At 61.9% G+C, this 10,000-nt stretch overlaps 2 non-coding genes and 1 pseudogene across 2 annotated transcripts in view; all 3 read right to left on the reverse strand.

Annotated features, from left to right (window-relative positions):
- The window catches only part of LOC149053908 (large subunit ribosomal RNA), a 4,200-nt gene extending 1,948 nt beyond the window's left edge, over window positions 1-2,252 (reverse strand). Inside the window, exon 1 of the ribosomal RNA XR_016192459.1 lies at window positions 1-2,252. This exon is cut by the window's left edge and continues 1,948 nt beyond it. This is a non-coding gene — a ribosomal RNA (large subunit ribosomal RNA).
- A 401-nt stretch (window positions 2,253-2,653) lies between these two features.
- Window positions 2,654-2,810, reverse strand: LOC149053909 (5.8S ribosomal RNA). The gene has a single exon (XR_016192461.1). It is a non-coding gene; the product is annotated as a 5.8S ribosomal RNA (ribosomal RNA).
- A 213-nt stretch (window positions 2,811-3,023) lies between these two features.
- LOC149053910 (small subunit ribosomal RNA) lies at window positions 3,024-5,509 on the reverse strand (annotated as a pseudogene).
- Between the last annotated feature and the right edge of the window lie 4,491 nt (window positions 5,510-10,000).

The raw sequence follows: 10,000 nt of genomic DNA on the forward strand, positions 1-10,000 counted from the left end.
AGTTACGGATCGGTTTTTGCCGACTTCCCTTACCTACATTATTCTATGCGGCTAGAGGCTGCTCACCTCGGAGACCTGCTGCGGATATCGGTACGAACCGACGCGAAGACTCCGCGTGGCCCTCTCTCGAATTTTCAAGGTCCGCGTGGGGGTCACGGACACCGCCGCAACGAGCGGTGCTCTTCGCGCTCGCGTCCCTATCGCCCGGCTAGAGGATTCCAGGGACGTACAACGCTCACAGAGAAAAGAGAACTCTTCCCGGACCCCCCGGCGGCTTCTTCGAGTTCATTCCGGTCGCCCGGACGAGACAAAAGAGCCCCGAACACTAGGGAGCGGTTCCGCGTCGGGTTCCGGAATACGGACCGGATTCCCTCTCGCCCCATGGGCGATTCGAAAACGCCTTCGCCCGTGGTACGAGGATCTCTCCCCGGGCTTAGGATCGACTGACTCTTGGACAACGGCTGTTCACAAGAAACCCTTCTCCACGGCAGCCCCCGAGGGCCCCTCTCGAGTATTTGCTACTACCACCAAGATCTGCACCGACGGCGGCTCCAGGCGGTCTCGCGACCTGCCCTTCGACGCACACCGCCGCGCCATCCTACTCGTCGGGGCTTGCCGGGACCGGCCGCCGCGAGCGACGACCGGCCCCACTGTGCCGCCGACGGCCGAGTATAGGCACGACGCTCCAGCGCCATCCATTTTCAGAGCTAGTTGCTTCGGCAGGTGAGTTGTTACACACTCCTTAGCGGATTCCGACTTCATGGCCACCGTCCTGCTGTCATCAGCAACCAACGCCTTTCATGGTCTCTGAATACGCGTCGATTTCGGCGCCTTAACTCGGCGTTCGGTTCATCCCGCAGCGCCAGTTCTGCTTACCAAAAATGGCCCACTAAGCGCCTAGGGTTCCGTCGCCGGCTTCGCACGCGGTTCACGCGGTGTACCAGGTAAAGCCGGCGATCTCACCCATTTATAGTTTGAGAATAGGTTGAGGTCGTTTCGGCCCCAATGTCCTCTAATCATTCGCTTTACCGTATGAGAACATCCTCCGTGTTACGAGCGGGTTGTTACCGCGCCGTACAGCGCGGAGTCCCACCGGCGTCCGTACGCCCGCGAACGGGCGGGACACATCGGCGCCAGCTATCCTGAGGGAAACTTCGGATGGAACCAGCTACTAGATGGTTCGATTAGTCTTTCGCCCCTATACCCAGCTCAGACGATCGATTTGCACGTCAGAATCGCTGCGGACCTCCATCAGGGTTTCCCCTGACTTCATCCTGGCCAGGCATAGTTCACCATCTTTCGGGTACCAACGTGTGCGCTAAGGGTGCGCCCCCGACGGCCGGAGCCGACCTGGCGGAGACGCCCCCGGACTGCGGACCAGCGCGACTTTGAACGCCGGTGGGTTCGGTCGCTAGGCATCGTCCGCACCGTAAACGGTTCACTTCATTGCGCCAAACGTGGTTTTTCGTGAGATCACCGTTGACTCGCGCACACGTTAGACTCCTTGGTCCGTGTTTCAAGACGGGTCGGAAAGTAGCCCGAAACTCGTCGCCGACCGACGGGACCCCGCCTGCGACGGGGCCGCGTCGACGGTTCATGCCGTCGGGCGAGCCGACCAGGAGCACCGGGGTTCGGCGCGAACGGTCACGCCGAGGCGCGACCGCCGCGACGAACCGCCACCCGGGCCCTTCGGCCGGCGCCCAACGAGTCGCGACGTCCGCTGACCGAGCGAAAGATCCGGCCGGCGGTGAGACCACCGACCGTGAATTCGCCCGGCGGGGACTCGCGGGCTCTGTCCGTTTACACCCGAACGGTTTCACGTTCTTATGAACTCTCTCTTCAAAGTTCTTTTCAACTTTCCCTCACGGTACTTGTCCACTATCGGTCTCGTGGCCGTATTTAGCCTTAGATGGAGTTTTACCACCCCGCTTCGGGCTGCACTCTCAAGCAACCCGACTCGAAGGCGCGGTCCGATCCCGGAACGCTGTGACGGCCTCTACTGGCCTGGCACCATCTGCGGGCCATGGCCCCGTTCAAGGGAGACTTGGACCGTCACGTGCGCCCCGGCAACGAGGCCGGCCCGTACGCCACAACTCCCATACGTGCCGCGACACAAAAAGTGCGCGGCGGGATTCGGCGATGGGCTTTTCCCCTGTTCGCTCGCCGCTACTGGGGGAATCACGGTTGTTTTCTTTTCCTCCGCTTATTAATATGCTTAAATCCGGCGGGTAGTCCCGCCTGATCTGAGGTCGGAACAAGTGTGTGGTACGTGTGGTGGTGGTAACTGGTGCGCGGGTCCGCGCTCCGTCCGCGCGGCGACGGTCCGCGTCCGCTTCTCGGTTGCCGGAGAGGTGGCGTCTCGAGGACGACTCTCAGCCGACCCGGCCGCGCTCTCGCGCGGCGGGCGGACGGGGACGTGCCGTTCGACGGCGCGAGAACCCGTGACTGTTTGCCGTCACAACTTGGGCGGACGACCGGGGGCAGCCGCGAGCGGTAGCCCGCGTTTTCCCCGGTCGAGCCGCCAAACTCGCGCGGGCGCGGCGTGCGGCCGACGGCGCGCGGGCGCCGGTCCCCGTGAGGACCGGACGCGGCGCGCGCGCTCCGCCGGACGCCTGCCGTGCCGGCGCATCGGTCTGGCCGAGTATCCGGTATACGACCCTCAGACAGGCGTGGCCCGGACCCGCGGGTCACCGAGGCCGCAATGTGCGTTCGACTGGTCGATGTTCGTATAACCTGCGGATTACACGACGACGCGCAGATAGCTGCGGTCTTCATCGATCCACGAGCCAAGTGATCCGCCGTTCGGGGTCGGGTGTTTGTTTTTTTTTTTTTTCGTTTACACAATCGTCTTCCGACGACGGTAACCATCTTTCGGTCGACTCTCGGTCGGGGGTCGCGGCGCGCGGGCGGTCGGCGGACGACAACCGTGCGCGGTTGTCGCGCGCGAGCGCACGCGGCCCACGGGGTCGGATTAGGCGCGCGCGAGACCGGCAAGCGAGTCGCCGGCGCCGCGGGCCCGTCTCTAATGATCCCTTCCGCAGGTTCACCTACGGAAACCTTGTTACGACTTTTACTTCCTCTAAACGCCGAGTTCGGTCATCTTCCCGGTCGCGCGACGACCCAGCCCCCGAGGGGGCCGAATAACGCGCGTCCAGTCCGAAGACCTCACTGCGGTCGTTCAATCGGTAGTAGCGACGGGCGGTGTGTACAAAGGGCAGGGACGTAATCAACGCGAGCTGATGACTCGCGCTTACTGGGAATTCCCTCGTTCACGTGGAAAAATTGCAAGCCACGATCCCTAAGCACGAAGGAGGTTCAGCGGGTTACCCGGAAGCCTGTCGGCCCAGGAATGTTAACCACACGCTGATTCCTTCAGGTGTAGCGCGCGTGCGGCCCAGAACATCTAAGGGCATCACAGACCTGTTATCGCTCAGTCTCGTGCGGCTATTTTCGTCCGCCGCCTGTCCCTCTAAGAAGAGTTTAAGCTCCTGGGAGCCGGCGGTAGCCCTAGTAACGTATCGTGATCCGCCGGCGACGGCCGCGAACGCGGCGCGCTTCACCGCGGAGCCCAGCGCACGACTGACGCACGGCGACCGGAGGTTGCCCCCGACCCCCGCACGCCCGCCGCACGCGGGACGCGGATGGCGCGGCCGCGCCCGACGACCGCCGTGGACGACGGGCGAACGCGTTCGGGGATACCGGGCCGAGCCGACGGGAACGCGAACGCAGACGGCCGAAACCGCCGGCGCCGCGCCCACGCCGACCCGGGTTTACCCGCCTAGTTAGCAGGACAGAGTCTCGTTCGTTATCGAATTAACCAGACAGATCGCTCCACCAACTAAGAACGGCCATGCACCACCACCCACCGAATCAAGAAAGAGCTCTCAATCTGTCAATCTTTCCGGTGTCCGGGCCTGGTGAGGTTTCCCGTGTTGAGTCAAATTAAGCCGCAGGCTCCACTCCTGGTGGTGCCCTTCCGTCAATTCCTTTAAGTTTCAACTTTGCAATCATACTTCCCCGGAACCGAAAAGCTTCGGTTTCCGGAAGCTGCCCGCCGGGTCGTTAATGAAACGCCGGCGGATCGCTAGCTGGCATCGTTTACAGTTAGAACTAGGGCGGTATCTGATCGCCTTCGAACCTCTAACTTTCGTTCTTGATCATACGAGAAACGTACTTGGCAAATGCTTTCGCGTCAGTTCGTCTCGAGACGATCAAGAATTTCACCTCTAACGTCTCGGTACGAATGCCCCCGCCCGTCTCTGTTGATCATTACCTCCGGTCCCGAAAACCGGCCCGGCGGGACGCGCGGGCGACCTGGCGCCCGCGGCCCGGCGGCCCGCGCACGGAAACGCCCCGGAGGGCGGTTTCGCGCGCCCGCGAAGGGCGGAGATGCGCGGGACCGAGGTCTTGTTCCATTATTCCATGCGACCAGTATTCAGGGCCTTTTGACGAGACGGCCGTGAAGCCGCCCCGCCAGATTTTGAGCCTGCTTTGAGCACTCTAATTTGTTCAAAGTAAACGTGTCGGCCCGCCGACGGCACTCGGTGAAGAGCACCGCGCAGCAAGATTGGAGTAGGCGGCCGCCGTCGTCGAACCCCGACGGCCGCGCGACGCGTGGCCGCGCGGCGCGCCGGGAGCACGAGACACGTGTCCGCCTGCCGACAATACGTCCGGCCGACGTGCCGGTAACTAACACCCCGAGACGGCTGACGAGCGCGACGGCGACCGCGCCGACGGGACACGTGGTCCCGCGGCACGGCCGGCCGCGACACGCCGGACCGCCAGGGTGGTCCGGCACCGCCCAGACACAGATCCGACTACGAGCTTTTTAACCGCAACAACTTTAATATACGCTATTGGAGCTGGAATTACCGCGGCTGCTGGCACCAGACTTGCCCTCCAATTGATCCTCGTTTAAAGGTTTTAAAGTGTTCTCATTCCGATTACGGGGCCTCGGATGAGTCCCGTATCGTTATTTTTCCGTCACTACCTCCCGTTCCGGGAGTGGGTAATTTGCGCGCCTGCTGCCTTCCTTGGATGTGGTAGCCGTTCTCAGGCTCCCTCTCCGGAATCGAACCCTGATTCCCCGTTACCCGTTACCCACCACGGTAGGCATGGAACCTACCGTCGACAGTTGATAAGGCAGACATTTGAAAGATGCGTCGCCGGTACGGAGACCGTGCGATCAGCTCGAAGTTATTCAGAGTCACCAGGTCTTTGCGCGGGCCGCGATCGGGACGCGCACGAAGCGCGCCGCGACGGGCCGGTTTTGATCTAATAAAAGCGTTCCTCCCGCGCGCGACGCCGAGAGCGCCGCGACGGTCGGAACTCTGTCGGCATGTATTAGCTCTAGAATTACCACAGTTATCCAAGTAACTTGGGTACGATCTAAGGAACCACAACTGATTTAATGAGCCTTTCGCGGTTTCACCTTAATGCGGCTTGCACTGAGACATGCATGGCTTAATCTTTGAGACAAGCATATGACTACTGCAGGATCAACCAGGATCTCGGGTTTACTGCTACCGCGCCCCGCGACCGCCACGCGCGTGGCGGCCTGGGACGCGTGCGTCCGAGCGCCGGTCCGACGCCCCGCGGAAGGGGGCGGCGAGCCGACGCCGAGGGCGATCGCGTGGCCGGGACCGCTGTGGGTCACGGCCGCGCGACCGACCGCGGTTCAACAACAACAAAATGTGTGTGTGGTGTGGTCGGCACACGGAGTGCGACACGTTGACGAGACGGACCGGGTGACGGTCGACCGCCGGGTTCGGGTGACGGTGTGTGCACGGGTCCCCGGCGAGCGTACCGAGACCGGCTCTCGCCCGATTCGTAACGGCCCCCAGCCGAGATCGAGGGGAAGCCGGGACGCGACGCGAAGTCCGCCGTCCCGTGGCTTCGCCCGGCGACCGCCGGGCGCGGCGACGATGGCCGGCCGCGGCGGAATGTTCTGGCGTCGAGTGTTCGTGACACGCGGAACGGTAACGGGAGTCGTCATCGGTGTGGATTGGCGCGCGCCGCGCAAACACCGGCTGGTGGACGCGCGGCGCCGGTTTGAGTTTCGCCACTCGGATTGCGAGATGGGTCGGCGGCCGAAACGCGGACGCGTGTCACCTTCCGCGGCTCTCACCGGACCGGCCACTCAACGACGGTGTCCCGCGTACGTGGACGACCGTCAGTTGGCGGCGACCGGTGGGCGCCGCGAGGTGTACGCGCCGTCTTCGGCGTCGCCCGTGGCCTTTGCTGTTGTGGTGTTCGTGATCGGCGGCCGGCCGTCGACTGCAACGCCGACGACCGAACCGCTCACAAATTTACAAAATCCCCGGGTTTTTCCACCTTAATGGCGTAGCGTCGTTCGTGTAACAGTGGACGCGCGCCCGTGGACTACCGCAATCCGCGCCCGTATCGGATCCCCCCGCCCGAACACTAAATACCCCCGCCACAATCGCATTTCGCCTAACGTTGTTACAAGTCGTCGACCACCGTACGCACGCCGCTTGGCGCACGGCACGAAAAAAAGTGGCGGGACGCAAATCTAGCCGGCCGACCACCTACGACACCGACCACCGGGCGCGCGGATTGGGACAGTGATAATACATTTCGTCTAACCGACCACCCGTAATGGCGTAGCGTCGCTCGTGCAACAGTGGACGCGCGCCCGTCAACTACCGCAATCGGCGCGCGTATCGGTTCCCCCCACCCGAACACTAATACCCCCCGCCGCAATCGCACAATCGAAAAATATTTAAAAATCGCATCACGTCCGTCGGACCTACTATTCCTGATAGTATTCGGTGCGCCCGACGAGATCACCTCTTTGGTTCGTCCACCGAACACCGACCGATAACGAGTTATTGGGTTTGGAAAAAATCGCGATCCAAAAACTCCGGTTTCGAAACCCCGTGCAACGTCGACGTCCGGGCAGCCCGCATGCGACCTACCCCGGCTCGCCGGACCACCGTGGACGGTCGACTGGAAAATAAAACGTGTTCATCGTAAACGACGTTAGGACGCGCGTAACAGTGCTACGTAATTTTTTTTCACCCGACCACCCGACATGAACAAATCTTCTCCCGTCCCACCGACCGCGGTCCTACCCGGGCAACCCCGAGCGCATTTCGTCTAAACCGACCACCCGTGACGTTGTTACAAGTCGTCGACCACCGTACGCACGCCGCTTGGCGGCACGGCACGAAAAAAAATGGCGGACGCAAATCTAGCCGGCCGCCATGCGGTCCCGAGTAGCAGTACCGGCCGACCGCCTACGACACCGACCACCGGGCGCGCGGATTGGGACAGTGATAATACATTTCGTCTAACCGACCACCCGTAATGGCGTAGCGTCGCTCGTGCAACAGTGGACGCGCGCCCGTCAACTACCGCAATCGGCGCGCGTATCGGTTCCCCCCACCCGAAACACTAATACCCCCGCCACAATCGCACAATCGAAAAATATTTAAAATCGCATCACGTCCGTCGGACCTATATTCCTGATAGTATTCGGTGCGCCCGACGAGATCACCTCTTTGGTTCGTCCACCGAAAACCGACCGTTAACGAGTTATTGGGTTTGGAAAAAATCGCGATCCAAAAACTCCGGTTTCGAAACCCCGTGCAACGTCGACGTCCGGGCTGCCCGCATGCGACCTACCCCGGCTCGACGGACCACCGTGGACGGTCGACTGGAAAATAATACGTGTTCATCGTAAACGACGTTAGGACGCGCGTAACAGTGCTACGTAATTTTTTTTCACCCGACCACCCGACATGAACAAATCTTCTCCCGTCCCACCGACCGCGGTCTACCCGGGCAACCCCGAGCGCATTTCGTCTAACCGACCACCCGTGACGTTGTTGCAAGTCGTCGACCACCGTACGCACCCGCGTAAATCGAACGCTGCACGCCGCGTGGCTGCACGGCACGAAAAAAAATGGCGCCGCCTGCGCGGGCGGACGCAAATCGCGTCCCGCTAGCCGGCCGCCAGGCGGTCCCGCGTAGCAGTGCGGCCGACCACCTACGACACCGACCACCGGGCGCGCGCGGATTGGGACAGTGATAATACAACATGCACACTGTCCTTATTACCATCTGGTAATTTTTTTTCACCCGACATGAACAAATCTTCTCCCGTCCACCGACCGCGGTCTACCCGGGCAACCCCGAGCGCATTTCGTCTAACCGACCACCCGTGACGTTGTTGCAAGTCGTCGACCACCGTACGCACCCGCGTAAATCGAACGCTGCACGCCGCGTGGCTGCACGGCACGAAAAAAATGGCGCCGCCTGCGCGGGCGGGACGCAAATCGCGTCCCGCTAGCCGGCCGCCAGGCGGTCCCGCGTAGCAGTGCGGCCGACCACCTACGACACCGACCACCGGGCGCGCGCGGATTGGGACAGTGATAATACAACATGCACACTGTCCTTATTACCATCTGGTAATTTTTTTTTTCACCCGACATGAACAAATCTTCTCCCGTCCCACGACCGCGGGTCTACCCGGGCAACCCCGAGCGCATTTCGTCTAACCGACCACCCGTGACGTTGTTGCAAGTCGTCGACCACCGTACGCACCCGCGTAAATCGAACGCTGCACGCCGCGTGGCTGCACGGCACGAAAAAAAATGGCGCCGCCTGCGCGGGCGGACGCAAATCGCGTCCCGCTAGCCGGCCGCCAGGCGGTCCCGCGTAGCAGTGCGGCCGACCACCTACGACACCGACCACCGGGCGCGCGCGGATTGGGACAGTGATAATACAACATGCACACTGTCCTTATTACCATCTGGTAATTTTTTTTCACCCGACATGAACAAATCTTCTCCCGTCCCACCGACCGCGGTCTACCCGGGCAACCCCGAGCGCATTTCGTCTAACCGACCACCCGTGACGTTGTTGCAAGTCGTCGACCACCGTACGCACCCGCGTAAATCGAACGCTGCACGCCGCGTGGCTGCACGGCACGAAAAAAAATGGCGCCGCCTGCGCGGCGGGACGCAAATCGCGTCCCGCTAGCCGGCCGCCAGGCGGTCCCGCGTAGCAGTGCGGCCGACACCTACGACACCGACCACCGGGCGCGCGCGGATTGGGACAGTGATAATACAACATGCACACTGTCCTTATACCATCTGGTAATTTTTTTTTCACCCGACATGAACAAAATCTTCTCCCGTCCCACCGACCGCGGTCTACCCGGGCAACCCCGAGCGCATTTCGTCTAACCGACCACCCGTGACGTTGTTGCAAGTCGTCGACCACCGTACGCACCCGCGTAAATCGAACGCTGCACGCCGCGTGGCTGCACGGCACGAAAAAAAATGGCGCCGCCTGCGCGGGCGGGACGCAAATCGCGTCCCGCTAGCCGGCCGCCAGGCGGTCCCGCGTAGCAGTGCGGCCGACCACCTACGACACCGACCACCGGGCGCGCGCGGATTGGGACAGTGATAATACAACATGCACACTGTCCTTATTACCATCTGGTAATTTTTTTTTCACCCGACATGAACAAATCTTCTCCCGTCCCACCGACCGCGGTCTACCCGGGCAACCCCGAGCGCATTTCGTCTAACCGACCACCCGTGACGTTGTTGCAAGTCGTCGACCACCGTACGCACCCGCGTAAATCGAACGCTGCACGCCGCGTGGCTGCACGGCACGAAAAAAAATGGCGCCGCCTGCGCGGGCGGGACGCAAATCGCGTCCCGCTAGCCGGCCGCCAGGCGGTCCCGCGTAGCAGTGCGGCCGACCACCTACGACACCGACCACCGGGCGCGCGCGGATTGGGACAGTGATAATACAACATGCACACTGTCCTTATTACCATCTGGTAATTTTTTTTCAACCCGACTTGAAACAAATCTTCTCCCGTCCCACCGACCGCGGTCTACCCGGGCAACCCCGAGCGCATTTCGTCTAACCGACCACCCGTGACGTTGTTGCAAGTCGTCGACCACCGTACGCACCCGCGTAAATCGAACGCTGCACGCCGCGTGGCTGCACGGCACGAAAA

The sequence above is a fragment of the Diuraphis noxia genome, unplaced genomic scaffold (assembly GCF_037042655.1).
Source record: "Diuraphis noxia isolate RWA-SAM2 unplaced genomic scaffold, SU_Dnox_SAM2 contig0022, whole genome shotgun sequence".
In the NCBI taxonomy this organism is placed as follows: Eukaryota; Metazoa; Arthropoda; class Insecta; order Hemiptera; family Aphididae; genus Diuraphis; species Diuraphis noxia.